At 40.1% G+C, this 17271-nt stretch overlaps 1 non-coding gene across 1 annotated transcript; it reads left to right on the top strand.

Moving 5' to 3' along the window:
- The first annotated feature begins 16054 nt into the window (after positions 1–16054).
- LOC120925379 lies at positions 16055–16160 on the top strand. The gene has a single exon (XR_005746655.1). It is a non-coding gene; the product is annotated as a U6 spliceosomal RNA (small nuclear RNA).
- The last annotated feature ends 1111 nt before the right edge of the window (positions 16161–17271 follow it).

Below are 17271 nucleotides of genomic sequence, written 5' to 3'. Positions count from 1 at the left end.
CAGAAAAACGCCAGTCATCAAAATATATGAAGCAGTGTAGCAGCTATTATAAAAAGGGTAAACTAGTTCAAGTATGCCTATAATTTAAATGATCTCATACAGCTGGAGAGATCCAGCTGAACCATCATATACTCCAGCTAGAGAGTCAGCGTTCCATGCCTTTTGATGACATCCATCTGGTGAGTGAGGTTTCCCTACGTGTCAATGTATGCAACAGCACAGCCATTACAGAAGTGTCTTTTAAAGTTTTCCTTGTTTTGGACATAGGACTGACAGAAAGTTGCTGTGAGACTTTGTGCTATAGAGTGGCAGATAGCCATTACAGTCTGAGGACTATAGAACTATTCTACTTGCATCTTAATTTTTATTTTATTTTATTTAATTACATTAAGGATTTTGTGATTAATTTAACCCTTTGGAGGTTCTTTTGAGGTGCATTTATGTGGTGGTTCATATATGCGTTTTCCCATTAGAAACTTGCATTTAGCAGGATGTGGTGACACATTTTTCATTTAAGCACGTTCAGCTTGAATTAAGCGCTGTTAATGTTTATTTTTTTAGTGTATGAGATCATTTAAATTATAGGCATACTTGAACTAGTTTAGCCTTTAAATAACATGCCTGTTAGATGCCTTAAAGTTGCACATGAATAACACAACAGTGCTATGTAGTCCTATTAAATAAAAATTGTAATCTTACTTGTGAGTATTGTCTCTTTTTTTTAAAATGCATTAGATTGGTTAGGAAGTGGTTAGTATCTAAAACCCGGACCCTTCCTCTCCCCCTCCCTTCCCTCCCTCCCTCTCCTGCTCACCCCCTCTTTTTCCTTCCCTCCCCCCTATTTCCTTCTCCCACCCACACCACCACACAATGTTAAACGATGCTGAAATGGCACTGGTTCCCGCATCACAGTCAGTGTGAACCCAGGCTAAAGGAGAAGGATCATCTCATAAAATCAGGGCTGGTGCTCCATGCTTCTAGATTAGAAGCATCCACTATTTTAGAATTCAACTGTTTGTTAAACCTGGGTGTATCACAAGGATGAGGATGATGATGACAGGTGTATTATACAATGATGAGGAGTATGATGATGATGATAATGATGGGTGTATAATATGGGGATGACGATGATGGGTGTATTATACAATGACTGGAGCAACAGGGTGTCAGACAGTGTCATTGAGTGTGCCACATCATGTCTCGCTGGCTGCTTTGCAATACATGATTTTGGGGATTTCTGCCATGCCATGTGCTGACTATGTTACACTACATAATAGTCACAAATTGTGAGTACATTTGTCCTGTAATGTATACAGCTATATACACCCACCTGTATATAGAGACCATCCTCCATCATCACTGACTGCAGATATACATCATTATTATTGTATTTATTTTATTTCAGGTACTTCTATAGCGATGTCAATTTACGCAGCGCTTTACATATACATTGTACAGTCACATTAGTCCCTACCCTCAAGGAGCTTACAACCTAAGGTCCCTAACATACATTCATATACTAGGGCCAATTTAGACAGGATCCAATTAACCTCCCAGCATGTCCTGTTACTGTATACATAGCTGTTTACAGGACAGATGATGTATATCTGCAGTCAGTGATGATGGAGGAAGGTCTCTATATACAGGAAGGAAGGTTGATGTATGTAGCTATATAAGGTCCCAATAGCAGAGAAACACTACCAGCATAAATTGCTTGGTGAGTGAGAAGATATAAGGGCTATTTACCTGTAGCTCAGTGTGCGGCAGGGTTGGTTTCCAATAAAGAAGAAATAAGCTTACAAGCTGTGGGGCTGTTTCCGGATTTCCAACGGCCAGCTGAAAGTTGTGTTGGGTCCTTGTACTCAGGACAGCGTCTGACATAGTGTTGGTCAGCGCCATCTTAAGTATTTGCTGGAAGTGACGCATACGTGAGACGCATGATGCCCCACGCACAAGGCAGGTACTGTGTGGCTCTGGATGAACCACATACACCTACAGTGGTTGCGAGCGCACCCTGTCAGAGGTGGGAACAACAGGGGAAGGAGGCGTAACCCAATTGGGTATGTCTCCCTGTTGGGACACACGAATACCCACACAAACTGGAAGCCCTGTGCATCCCCAAGCATCCTAACAGCCGGGAGATCATGGAGAGCGTTAGGCACAGTCATGATAACAGAATAAAACAATGTATATACAACAATTTATTACAATATTATATCATAGTACGACATAAAATAGATAGACTTAGATAATATGTATAAATGCCATTAGGTTAATTGGCAATAATTCTTAGTGCACTAAAACCCAGGCTGATATAGCCAGCCAGTATACATAATAGGGGTTAGGATCTCGCGCCAAAAATAAAAGTGAAATAATGGAAAAAGCTGCTCCCCAGAAAATTCAAAAATTAATATAAATGTGGAAAAGAGGATAGGGGGCGCTAATGTACATAGGTGAAAATCCAAAAAACAATAACAATATACAATCGCAATAAAGTGCATGTGCAATGAATGCCAATGGAAAAAAGTGCAACAGTGCAAAAAAATTATATTATAATCTCATCCGTGAAATGAGTACATAGAGAGAAAAAACCGGTGAACACAAAGAAAAAACACCAGAATGTCCATAGACTAAATAACAAGTGTTCATTTGTTTCTTGCTTTTCACTGTGCATGTGATGAGATACAAGCAGGATTCCACCTTCACCGATCTATATCACCCAATAGTGCATAAAGGATGGCCCCTTACCGCATGAAGTTGACCTATTTAGCTAAAAAGAGGTCAATTTGAGCTTGTTGTCACCATGGACAAAGAGTGGACACCTGAAGTTCCTGTAGGTCAGCTGGCTTAAAGCATCATAGGGGTATAAAAACAGAGAGATACCGCCATGGCATAATAACGTTTTATTTAAAATGTTAAAAACAAACACAATGCCGAGTGGAGGCTTACTTGAGTAGTGCCCGCATCCTGGCACTGAGGCTTTAGGCTTGATGATCAGAAAAGATCGTTGGAAACGGTCAAAATAGAGAGCGATGTCCGCGCTGGGAAGGTCTGCAGCATGCGCTTCACCTCGCAAGGCTGAGGAACCAGCTGGACAGGAAGATGCTGTGCGTGGTCTGCGTGTCGCGACACGCAGACCAAAGGGGCCATCCTTTATGCACTATTGGGTGATATAGATCGGTGAAGGTGGAATCCTGCTTGTATCTCATCACATGCACAGTGAAAAGCAAGGAACAAATGAACACTTGTTATTTAGTCTATGGACATTCTGGTGTTTTTTCTTTGTGTTCACCGTTTTTTTCTCTCTATGTACTCATTTCACGGATGAGATTATAATATCATTTTTTTGCACTATTGCACTTTTTTCCATTGGCATTCATTGCACATGCACTTTATTGCAATTGTATATTGTTATTGTTTTTTGGATTTTCACCTATGTACATTAGCGCCCCCTATCCTCTTTTCCACAGTATACATAATAGTGTTTATGTTTATGTTTCCGTGTTTTATATTGCATTTGCATGATTGATATTTACCTTATTAGTACCGCAATAGTCCAATGGCGCCCCCCTCTTCTTTGGCTCTTTGGTTTTGGGACCATAGACCCAATCCTTCTATACATGTATCCTTATGTATAGCTTAAATCATTGCACCTTGAATAATCCCCTGTTGGCAACTAATTTATCATAGAAAAGTTCTTCAAACTGTGTGAAGCATAGCTTGTAATTGCCTTATAGGGGAGCCACCAGTTTAATTCTAATTGATTAAGCTGATGGCTCACCTATTAGGCAATTACAGGTTATGCTTCACTCAGTTTGAAGAACATTCCTATAAGGATTGAATTGCCAACATGAGATGATTTAAGGTGACATGCTATGAGCTACACACAAGGACACCTTTCCCTGGGAGACTTCCATCAATTTCTGACTTATTTGACATCATTTGTTCTGGTTCTACACCGTCCACATGTGGGTTGGTCCTAAAATATGTTTAAAGTGGAGTTTCCATCCCAAATTTTTTTTTTCATTATTGTGCTCATTAGACCTAAAAAAGTAAAAAAAAAAAAAAAAAATGTTTTTACTTATCTGGAAATGCCTGTTGCTATGCGGTCCCACAAAATCTGCCTTTGAAATCACCTAGGATTCTGACATCATCTCCCTCTAATGCTCCTGGGAAATGTGTGTCATCATTTCCCAGGATGCAGTGCGCTGTCCAATTATCACTCCCCATTGAAGACTTCCAGGAAGTAAGTGCTTGTAGGCTTCACAATGCCCACAAGCAAAATGACAACGGTGTAGACATAGTTTTATAAACTATCTTTTTTGAATATCTATGCGGATCGGCTGCGGATTGTAAAATAGTAAGTGACCAGATTTATATTATAAAAACGCATGATGAAAGGACATACATTTAAAAAATGCTAATTGTGATTGGAACTCCGCTTTAACTATAAGATTTCACTATGGAAATCTGAAAAGCGGTCAGCTAACCATATGAAGTGGCCTATTTTTGTATACTAATATGGAGGAGTGGTATTTTACATGTTACACAGCTACCGTATATAGTTCATTTGGACTATGCCTCTAATGGGGTGTATATACAGTACAGTGGAACCTCAGTTTGAGAGTAACTTGGTTTGAGAGCGTTTTGATTTTCGAGCAACTTTTTTTTTAAATTATGACTCGGTTTGCGAGTGTTGACTCGCAGAACGAGCAGAATTCAATCTAAATAGGCCTACAGTACCTCATTTTGCCTGAGGTACGGGGCGCAGGAGCCAAGAAAAGCCAAACATTGGACAGCAGTACCTCATTTGGCCTGAAGTACGGGGGCGCAGGAAACAAGCCAAAGTGTCCTCGGGCCTTTTCAGCCGTTTTCGGTGCTCTCTGGAACCCCCAACTTTTCTACGCATTCGATATTGCCTCCCATTGAAGTCAATGCAGAACTAATTGATTTTGTTTCCATTGACTTCAATGAGAAAACTTGCTTTGATATGCGAATACTTTGGATTACGAGCATACTCCTGGAACGGATTATGCTTGTAATCCGAGGTTCAACTGTACCTTTGCATTTATGCAATTGTGTTGCCTTTTTTGGGGGGTGATGCCTAATATATAAATAACTTTTCCCGCTGCTGATATGCTTGGGTTTTTAAATAAATGGCTAATTATGGTTTTATACATTAGACAGTAGGTTTTTGTATGTTCTAGGTTTTTCAATAAATAATTAATTATTACATGTATCAAGCAATTTGCTGGGTATCTCACTCATTTAGTGATATATTATACACTTTGATATATTGAAGTTGAGCTTTAGTCCGGTTTTTATATTGTTTGTTTTCAAGAAATTATTTACTTTTGAGGCATGTTTAGGTTGTGGTGTGAAAGCAGGCATGTTTGTGAATTCTCTGTGAGATGGATTCATATACTTTGACCTCTTTGACACTTGGCTTGGTCCAGCTCAAATTTGCTGTAACAATTTTTTTTTTCTACTGGCAATAATGCTCATTGCCTCTGCTCCTGCCTGGCATTGTCAATATTGTTGGCTGGTTGATGCTTTTGCCTGCACACAAAAGCAAATGGTGTTATATTGCACGGCTACGCTGTACAAACAGGAAGTGTCTGGAGCTGCTTTGTTTTCGTTCTCTATTATTTCTCAGTGCATTCTAGGATACAGGAACCTTAACAGCATCTCTTCGGTGTCCAGCTAATGTTTTATAAATGCTTCACTAACACTCAATAAATGCAATAGGTGCTGTTAAGGTGCAGTTACAGAGCATTACCATTGAAATCACCGGAGGTGGCTGGCAAGCATTGATGCATCATGAAAGCTACATGCTGCTTATTTTTTAACAAAACAAACCACTTATGTGTGTACATACCTGAGTGGTACCCATTGTAATATACATGGCAGGTGTTGAAGGGAGGTTAATGTTAATACCCAGTGTTTCGGAAAGGTATTAATTCAGCACTTTAAAATCCGCAGAACCTCCCTTCAACACCTGCCATGTATATTACAATGGGTACCACTCAGGTATGTACACACAGAAGTGGTGTGTGTACATACCTGAGTGGTACCCATTGTAATATACATGGTAGGTGTTGAAGGGAGGTTCTGCGGATTTTAAAGTGCTGAATTAATACCTTTCCGAAACACTGGGTATTAACACATATGTGAACCAAGCCCTTAGGGAAAGCTGGCAATTCCCTAAGGGAGGGAGGAAGAGACACTGCTTTTTTGCCATGGTCCCCCTTGTCAGTGCCCAGCTTTCCATGTGTTTTGTTTGCCAAAAGTTTTCTTATTAGCCCCACAAATGGCCACAAAATAAAAAAGAATAACAGGTCCACCCCCCCCCCCCCCCCCAAGACCTCAGAGGGCTTTGCTACAAAGTATGTGAACACCCAGCAGGGGGTCTGACCAACCGGGAGCTAAACTTTACACAGAGAGGTTGAGTGATTGCTATATATTTTATCCAATATGACTTTTATAATTATATATAATATGATATTATAGAGGAGCAATCCTAATACAAAATGGAAACCATTTAAAAATTACTTTGAGTTATAATGGCTGCAATAATAAATACAAATATGCACTCACTGGCCTTTCATGTACCTGAATAAATTGTTTACCCCTAGGTTTTGCTATGAAATCTTTTATAACAAATTCAATACACAAACATATTATCTATTCACATCAGATGAATATATCATGTCAAGGCACAAGAAATAAAAAAAGGCCTTCTTTTCTTTTGTTCAAATAATAATCACTTTCCCAATTTCTGGAAAAAAAAAACACATAGCAAGTCACTGTGGGAAAGTTACTCATTCATTTTCTGCCTTTGTTTCATCACAGACAGGGAGTTTTTCTGCACATCAATCTTACCTGAAAGTGTTTTGCTGAACTTTGCACTATGCTGATATCTTCCTATCCTTCTAACTGATGGTTTTGTTGAATTGGGAAACAATATGATCATTATTTCCTTTTCTTATTGTTCTAGTTCACCTTCTATTGAGCAGGCCAGAACCAAAAGTGGTGAACTATTACAGAATTCAATGATTTTAACCCTTAGAAACTTTAAAAGAAAATGAAATGGCACTGCAAAAGTATTGACTCCATGGTACCCGAAGCTTGCAACTTTTCCCTCTGTTGTGGGCAGGCAATGGATACAAGGAAACCCTGAAGGCAATGAGTCTATCAAACGTTGGCAACACTATACTTTATTAAGGCCATTTGATTGTTTATTTCTCACAAATTATTCCAAAGTTTAAGGGACCCTGTCACCAAATTATAAAGGTAATTTAAATACTTAATTATTATTAAGTTCCATATATAATTACCGTATATTTATATTCATTTGCAATGTACCTCTAAACTTGCTAAAACAATTCTACCTCCTTGCATGTTATAGCCCTCTCCTCTGTCATGTATATCTGCTCTCTGTGCTGGCCTAGGTACCCCCCTTTACGTCACTATATAACCTTTTAATCTCAGTTCTGAGGGAGGAGAGAAGGGGAATACTATATAAAGTCAACTGAGTGACAACTCTGAGTCTGCTGGGACAGGTGACATCAAATCCAAGGTGGTGGAACCAAGCTGCAGTTCCAAGGCTTTTGAATGGCTATAAAATGGAGGCTTGTACAAGAAAAATTACATGCATAAAATATAATAAATGCACACATATTATTATAGGAAGAATTCTATTTCAATTGAAATAAATGGTCTGGTAAAATGATATCTTTAATCAATTAAGTACCAGCCTGTAATATCGCTTCATTACCAGGCCTTTAGTTTCCAGTGCTACGATAGCTTGACTGACAGTTGCCTGGCCATGCAACACTGTACCCAAATTTATTTTATTTTTCATTGTCATTTTCTGAAACAGATGCTATATAAATAAAGAATTCTGAAAAAAAAACTGTTTAATTTACACAAAATGGCATATACAACTTTTGATGTGCCATAATTAATGTAATCTTTAATATAATAAGTCTCTCCAGGTATCACAGACTGTATCTCTGCTCTCTTAATATGAAATCTGCAGTATCTGCCCCACTTCACCCCACATTTATAAGAGCCCTTATGTAAGGGTCACGTTTTTATTCCCCTGGGAGCAAAAGAAACAGGGAGACAAAAAAGTACCCAATGTAGGGGCTCTCCGGCTTGAGAAATGACAGTCCAGTAGATACTGCAGATTTCATATCAAGACAACAGAGATACAGTTTGTGGCAACTGGAGAGATGTATCTGAGTAAAAATACATTGATTGTGGCATATCAAATGGTTTATATAGCATGTTGTATACAGTGTGATGACTACAATATGTAGGTTGTACTGGTTGCCCATTTAAAACCAGGATTGGGAAGCATTACACAGCCACCACTAATTATAATGTGGGACAGCTCTCTGCAATGTCCCAACATTTTAGGGACACTCGTAGTGGTAATATGACTGGTTTACAATTTTATTGATTACATAAAAATGTTAGGCCTATAAGAGGATGTGACTGTTGTAAGAAGTTTTTAAGACGTGAGGCATGGTGGTTTCACAAACCTAATACTCATACCTCTTGAGGGTTAAATCAGAGATGGGACATTAGTTTTTTTTTAAACAGAAATTGTTATTTATTTAGACACCATACCTTCCCTGTTTGGTTACAGTTTGTTTGTGCAGAATTACCGGTACTTAATTTTGCTTTTATGTATCATTGTGAATTGATATGTTATGTTGAAATTTTTCTATGTTTTCTAAGATGCATTGGATGAAGACATTTTAAATGAAAGGGGTCTTTCAGATTCCGATAAGCCCCCCGCCCGCAGACTCCCTCAACCACCGGGCAAGGGTTGTGGGGATGAGGCCCTTGTCCCCATCAACATGGGGACATGGTGCTTTGAGGGGTCACAGACCCCCAAAGCATCCTCCCCATGTTGAGGGCATGTGGCCTGGTACGGTTCAGGAGAGGGGCGCTCTCTCATCCCCCTTCTTTTTATGCCAGGTTGCGTGCTCGGATAAAGGGTCTGGTATGGATTTTTTTTTATTTGGCATGGAGTTCTCCTTAAAATCCATACCAGACCTGAAGGGTCTGGTATGGATATTTGGGGGGGAACCCCACGTAATTTTTTTTTAATTTGACGCATGGTTCCCCTTAATATCCATACCAGACCTGAAGGGCCTGTTAATTGAATTTGGGGGGTCTCCCACACATTTTTTTTTATTTATCAATGATTTTCAATGACTTTTCTCTGTATTGCCAGGAGCCGACAATTCATTATAGCCGCGAGTACTTTTAAATTACTTTTTTTCCTTCAGAAATTACACTTTGTAGATAGTTCTAAGTACTGGAAACAAACGCTACTTTACAGGCATACTATACACACCCCCCAGGTACGAAATTTAAAGGAATATTTCACTTTTATTGTTTCACTTTAAGCATTATTAAAATCACTGCTCTCGAAAAATTGATACATGTCCCCTGGGGCAGGACCCGGGTCCCCAAACACGTTTTATGACAATAACTTGCATATTAGCCTTTAAAATTAGCACTTTAAATTTCTCCCATAGACTTTTACAGGGTGTTCCACAGCTTTTCGAATTTGCCGTGAACACCCCAAATTGTTCACTGTTCGACGAATGGGCAATGTTCAAGTCGAACATGAGTTCGACTCGAACTTGAAGCTCATCCCTAATTGTTAGAATAATTAACCAGTAGTCCCCTCAAGATTAGGAGAAGCCCCTCAATACTACAAAAGGTTAACTCACAAGACAGGAAGTGTAGTTGCTACAGGTAATCAAGTGAAGGAACAAGCTATAAGCAACCAGTTATTAAGCGTGGTACTTGGTATTGGTGACAGGTCCTCCAGTAGCGTAGGGGTCTATGTTCTGGCTCCATCACTAGCAGCCAGTATCCAATAGCAACTGGATCCCAATCTGCAATACGGATATCTATGAGCTGGTCATGAGGTACAAGAAGAAAAGACTTAAGTAAGAGCATGCATGAGGTCTGTGCTAGGTGCTCGACGGTACTCCATTCTGTTACTGGGACTGAGGTAACAGAGGTACGTTGGACCAGTGGTGTGGGTGCAGGCTCAGCACATCCCTCCTAATGCAAACATACAAAATACAGTGGTTACAGTGTGTAGTGACATGGGACAAGCCTCTTTTCAGAGGAACTCTTTACTTTAATTATTGCACAAAGTGAAATCTCACCCCTAAGTTGCAGAAATGCCTTAATGTTAGATTATTCACAAGGTCACAGTCTCTGTCCGGCCCCGGGCATTGATGAGCATGCAAGAGGTACCCCCATGTGCATGGGCACAGATGACCCTGCCCACATATAGGTCATACACAGGGGAATAAGAAGTGAAGAGGTTAATGTACACGTCATATACATTGGGATAATAGAGTTATTGATGCGCAGAATAAAGGAGGCGAAGGAGTTAATCTATGGTTTGCATAGACACAGCATGTGGATGAGATGTACAGGAAAAGAGGTCGGTGAAAGGATTTAAAATGCAATCCCAAAATCTGTTATACCCAATCACAATAAATCATACGCTGCATCTGATTCCCACATTCACAATTCTTCATTGATAAATGAAACAGGGGAAGTAAGTAAGTCAAAATGGAATGCTACCAGATGTAAACTCTATAGTGTTTACATTTAAGAGGTATAGAAAAGCTCTGCACATTGTATTTGTGAACTGAGCCATCCGGTAAGTTAGAGATTCGGGAAACATGAGTCTGAGGTTAATCCAAGTTGTACACATTTTAGGAAAGCAGCTAACTAATGCAACAATTCAGTAGAGCATCCAGTTGTCAAAAATCCCCTTTCTTGACCTTGTTCAGTGGTTAGGTGATGTAGACAGGCCACTAACAGGGACTTTCATGTGTTTTAGCTGCCCCTATAAATGTTATGATTCTTAACAGCTTTTTGTCAGTGTGTTTTGAAGACTTGAAGTAGATAGGGAGAGCTATGTCTTAAGGAAGGGATCTGCTATACAGGCAAAACCTTTTGTTTGCAGCCATCACTGCATACAGTTTATGGCACTAAAGCACTAGATTCTCCTATTGCCATAACTGGTAACAAAGGTAGGCTGTCCCCTATATTAATAATGGCTGGGAAGCCTAAAAAGAGAGTCAGTTTCTGCACACTAGTAGGGATGAACTTAGTGTTTGAATGCAGAAAGAAAAAAATATATATGTACAGTACATATTTACCTTAGTGACTGCAGCATCGGGCTATACACCAAAAACTGAGTGATCATAGACAGCTGATCACTCAGTTCTTGGGTCCCTGGAAATGGCTGGGAATCCCTGTCACAAAAGCAAACGAGCGGAGAATGGAGAAGGTTACATCTTTGACTAAATATGATCATACCGCCATATTTGGGTAATGATGTCACCTTTGTTAAGGAAACAGTGGCTGCTTGCATTCTTACCAATCAATGACAAGCAAATGCGTGGAGAACGTAGCTTTGCATCATTGCCTAAAAATTACCACATGGCGTATTTGGACAATAGCATTTTTAATTTAACAGATTTGGCTCTCGTTGATTTCAATGGGATTCAGGTTTGGAATCCAAATTTCTTTGAAATTTGAAGAACCCCTACTGAACTTAAGCCAGAACAGTTTGGCTCAACACTAGCAGCTAGTTGGAGGCAGAGGCTATAGTAGGTAGGCTAGTAGGAGGGTCACCAGGTTCTGTATTTGCAGGATAAAAGTCTGGACTGACATTTTTTTTTGCCAGTGGGGATTCTATACAGCCAGATCATGTGGAGGAGGCTGTGGAGTTGCTCACCAATCTTTCCTTATCTCCCCCCTCTCAGCTGCTGCAAATGCACCCTATTCTTCCATCTCCTCTAGAGTCAGCTACATTTTTACAGCATAGCATCAGTAACTTTCTGCAGGAGGGTTTGCAAGTATTCATGTTACCCATATAAGGAAGAGAGTGGCAGTGGCTCAGAGGGCCTTCAGTACAACATGAGGTTTTGTAATGAAAGAGACAAATTCACCTGTTCCTTGACATTGTCAACCAGCTTACTTTAATAACCAAAGAAGTAGTCCTGGATAAGCAATGAATAGAAAATCCCGGCAGCTGATGCTACTGACTAATTTTCTAGTTGTATTCTGAACCTTACACAATTACTAGCTCCTGTCACTGCTGCTGACCTGCCACCATTGCCAGCTCCTGCCATCTCTGCTGGACTTTTGCCATTACCCTCTCCTGCTGTGAATACCAGCTCCAAAGCACTTTTCTGGCACATCTCCATTACCAAATTCCACAACCTCTCCCGAAGTGCAGCTGCCACAATTTCCAGCTCCTTCCACAGCTGTGGACCTATCCACATTACTATCTTCTGCCATCTCTGCTGGACTGCCATTACAAGATACCACCACTTCTCCTGGCCTGCCTCTGCCACAAATGCCAGCTTTTCCCGCCATTGCTATACTGCCACCACTGTCAGCTCCTGCCATCTCTGCTGGACTGTCACCATTACCTGGACTGCCATCTTACCAGATCCTGCCACCTCCAGCTAATGGCTATCATTATTACTTCTGCTGGACCACCACTATTACCAGCTCTTGACACCTCCTGTCACCAGCCATCACTACAACCATTACTAGCTTCTGCCACCTCTTCTTGCAGGTCACCATTACTAGCTCTTACCACTTTTCTACACTGTCATCAGTACCAGCTCCTGATGTTTCTACTTGTCTGTTTCTACCACTTTTCCTGCCCTATTCTGGTGCTCTGGCACTGTAAAGGTGCCACACATAAGGTTTCCACAGGTAGGCCCCAGCTTTAACATTTACATTTTTTGATGAAGGGTATATCAGGCTCTGAGCCTCTTAGTTTAGAGCTTTTTCGAGATTTGCGCAATCGGGGTGCAGTAAAAGCGGGTCCAGGAAGCCAGAAAATGAGTCATAAGCTGTCAATGGGCTTCTCTGCTGACAACTGCATAAAAAAAAAATGATGGTAAGAAGATAGTAAAAAAAAAAGGATTTTAAAGGGGAACCCCACACCAAAATTAGAAAAAAAAAAACGGTGTGTATCCCCCCAAAATCTATACCAGACCACCCTCCTGAACAATCCTGAACAATACCAAGCCATATGCCCTCTACATGGCTCTACCCCCCCACCCCAAACCACCTTGTCCCCATGTTGATGGGGACAAGGGTCTCTTTCCCACAACCCTGGCTGATGGTTGTGGGGGTGTGCGGGCAAGGGGCTTATTAGAATCTGAAAGCTTCTTTTAACAAGGGGTCCCCAGATCCTGTTAAAAAAAAGTAACAAAAATAAAAAAAAAAACACAAAGACAGTGTTTGACAATTTATTGAAAAATAAAAAAAACAGTGCCACCCGATGTAAATCCATCCTCAATCACAACACCGCCACACCCAAAAAATAATAAAAAAAAACTCTCTGCATTCTTTGAAGACTGATAGCCTGGTAAAGTTCAGGAGGGGGGCGCTCACTCATTCCGCCTTTCCTGACCTGCCAGTCCACAGCTGGTTAAATTATTTCAATAAAGGAAATGTTGTCCTTTGAAATCTTCACATAGGAGCCTCTAATGACGTTGGCTTTTTTGCATATACCTGTAAATTGCCTTGCCCACACCATTTCTTTTCTCTTTGCTATGGTCCTGTTCTCATTTGCAGTGTATTCCCAGATAGCAAGGATAACTTGCTACAAATTAGTGTTACATAGTTAGTCAGGTTGAAAAAAGACACAAATCCATCCAGTCCAACCACAAAAAAAATAAATAAATAAATAAACAAACAAAATAAAAAAACCTAGTAAAATCCCATACACCCAACTCCATACCCACAGTTGATCCAGAGGAAGGCAAAAAAAACAGCAGAGCATGATCCAATTTGCTACAGCAGGGGAAAAAATTCCTTCCTGATCCCCCCAGAGGCAATCGGATTTACCCAGGATCAACTTTACCTATAAATCTTAGTACTCAGTTGTATTCTGTACATTTAGGAAAATATCCAGACCTTTCTTAAAGCAATCTACTGAGCTGGCCAGAACCACCTCTGGAGGGAGTATGTTCCACATTTTCACAGCTCTTACTGTGAAGAAACCTTTCCGTATTTGCAGATGAAATCTCTTTTCCTCTAGACGTAAAGAGTGCCCCCTTGTCCTCAGTGTTGACCATAAAGTGAATAACTCAACACCAAGTTCACTATATGGACCCCTTATATATTTGTACATGTGGAACATATCCCCCCTAATTCTCCTCTTCTCAAGAGTGAATAAATGTAGTTCTTTTAATGTTTCCTCATAGCTGAGCTCCTCCATGCCTCTTATCAGTTTGGTTGCCCTTCTCTGCACTTTCTCCAGTTCCCCCAATATCTTTTTTGAGAACTGGTGCCCAAAATTGGACTGCATATTCCAGATGAGGTCTTACTAATGATTTGTACAGGGGCAAAATTATATCTCTCTCTGGAGTCCATACCTCTCTTAATACAAGAAAGGACTTTGCTCGCTTTGGAAACCACAGCTTGGCATTGCATGCCATTATTGAGCTTATGATCAACTAAAACCCCCAGATCCTTCTCCACTATGGATCCCCCCAGTTGTACACCTCCTAGTATGTATGATGCATGCATATTCTTAGCCCCCACGTGCAAGTGTTGAATTGTAAGTCTTGTTAACTTGCAACACATTTTCACTTACATGTTGTACACTTGCAGAGCACTTGAAGCACAAGTTCTAATTTAACCTTTTCCGAATTCAGCCACGATAACCCTTGTGGTGAGATGACTATACTGTATAACTGAATCAGAACTTGCAGCAGATTTGCAGAATGTTTGCAAATAAAGTTGATCTGGAGTCATGCAATGCAGACTTGCAATGCAAACTTGTGAAGCCTGGCAAGTCTAGCAATAGCTTAGCAAATAATGTTCAAATCTGCAGCTCAATTGTTTGCTATCTAGGTAGTCATGTAACAGTTAAACAAAACCTGTTAAAAGGGTCATACAGTATTCGTTAAGGTAAGTCGCATAGTATACCAGGTATCACAGTGTACCTGCTCCTATGTTCAGTGTGCCCCAATCCACTTTCCACTACTGAAGCCCTGTGAAATACCTGAACCTTCAGAAATAGGGTGCATATGTACAATCCAACTTTGCCTACCAACAATGCAATATCTGATACCTGAGTGAACTAGCTAAGCCCAAACACTGTCAGATAGAGGATGTGTCTAGCCATATGCAGATACTGACTTTCAGAAGGTCATTATTGTCATGGGTGTGAGGGAGACTCTATACAGCATGTAAGGTAAATGCAAAACAGGCACTTTAGTGTAGTAAACTACAATTTATTGCATATAGTAAATTGTAGTTTAGCTGCGCATGACCATATTATAGGTTTACTTTAATTCTCTGCAGAAGATGATGGACAATAATGCCCCATACACACGATCTGGCTTTTGCCCTGCCAAACTCACATCGGAATTCCGACGGAATTCCATCGGAGTAAAATAGAACATGTTCTCTATCTAAACTCCGATGGAATTCATCGGGATTTCGGATGGAATTACTCTGATGGGGCATACACACATGGTTCGGAATTTCCGATGGAAAAAGTCCGTCTGACTTTTTCCATTGGAAATTCCGATCGTGTGTACGGAGCTTAACACACCTTCTCTCCTTCAAATGCCACTGCTTTCACCATAAGTCAGAGGGCTGTCTTTTATTGTGACAGTAGAAGGAGACGGATAAAGAAATGCATGCTTCACATTTGTGCTGCTGCCCTGGGTTCTGGAAGACATAAGAGGTTAGTGAAAGTTACTTTTAAGGTATGAAATATACTTTGTTACATCCAAAATATAATAGTAATCCTATGTAGAAGGTTTAATATTTTTTTTAAATTTACATCAGTACTTCCTAAATTGTCACATGTATTTATGTTTTTCAATCTACTACCCTACTCTGCAGTAGAATAGAAGAATCCATTACACAAAACTATTCTTTTATATACATTAAATGTTAAACTTTATGAAAATTCTATAGCAATGTACAAGATAGCAAGTGATGTCTAATTAGAAGTATGACCTTCATGCACTATATATAGAAGTTTTGGAACAATACAGAGAAAATGAGCATGGCCTCTGTGAAAACATGGAATGGAAATTCTTGAGATAAAGTACACTTGACCTTAAGAGCTTGAACATGCTAATAAATCAATGCTGTTCTCCTATTGTATACAGCTCAAGCTATATATCTGGACCGTAATACATTTTAGTCAAATCTATTTACCTTCCTCTAGAAAAACCTCTTACTTTAATGTCAGTATGTCTCATATTAATTATAGGCAGACACTAAACAATAGAAAACTAAAACTACAACATATAATTGCCAACAAGTATTGAGAAGTATTTTCTTGTAAATAACAATAATAATGGCAAAAACTCAAATGGCATTGATTAATCAAAGTGAATTTTCATAGTGGCAAGCCAAGGTTTTTATAATTAGTGCAGGAATTATAAGTGTATATTGCATGTTCCTTTTGAACTGTAGCAGGAATGCTATACAGTATAGGAGTCAATATTTTTTCATTTTTTCCTACAGGCATTATAAACACTTCTACCTACACTTTGTGTTTTTCACATGCATAAGATGTGCATTGATCATGTAGTTTTGTGGTGTCATTTGTTGCCCTTTATGCACAGCCTACAGTATTGTCACATTTCAGTAGAGATGAGCTTCTCATGTTCATGTTCAACTCGAACATTGCCTGTTTGCCTGTTCGGCGAACAGCGAACAATTTGGGGTGTTCGTGGCAAATTCAAAAAGCCACGGAACACCCTGTAAATGTCTATGGGAGAAATCGAAAGTGCTAATTTTAGAGGCTAATATTCAAGTTATTGTCATAAAAAGTGTTTGGGGACCCGGGTCCTGCCCCAGGGGACATGTATTAATGCAATTTTTTTTTAAATTACCGTTTTTTCAGGAGCAGTGATTTTAATAATGCTTAAAGTGAAACAATAAAAGTGAAGGTTTGCCGTTACATCAGAGGGGGGTGGGGTCACCCGTCACGTCACTGGGAAATCCTGAGCTTTCCCTTGCATCAGAGGGGGACGGGGTCACGTGACGGGTGGCCCTGCCCTCACCTACATAACAGCTGTCAATGCTGAAGCCGTGTCATTCCCGGGCTGTCTCCGGTGGAGACAGGTGATGTGCTGCGCTGGATGGACATCTCATCGCTGAATCCTGGACCTGGATGAAGAGGAGATCTTCTAATCGCTGGACCCTGGAGAGGAGATC

The sequence above is a fragment of the Rana temporaria genome, chromosome 1, assembly GCF_905171775.1.
Source record: "Rana temporaria chromosome 1, aRanTem1.1, whole genome shotgun sequence".
Classification (NCBI taxonomy): domain Eukaryota; kingdom Metazoa; phylum Chordata; class Amphibia; order Anura; family Ranidae; genus Rana; species Rana temporaria.
The sequence above is the reverse complement of the archived record's forward strand: the minus strand, read 5'-3'. Positions and strand labels throughout refer to the sequence as shown.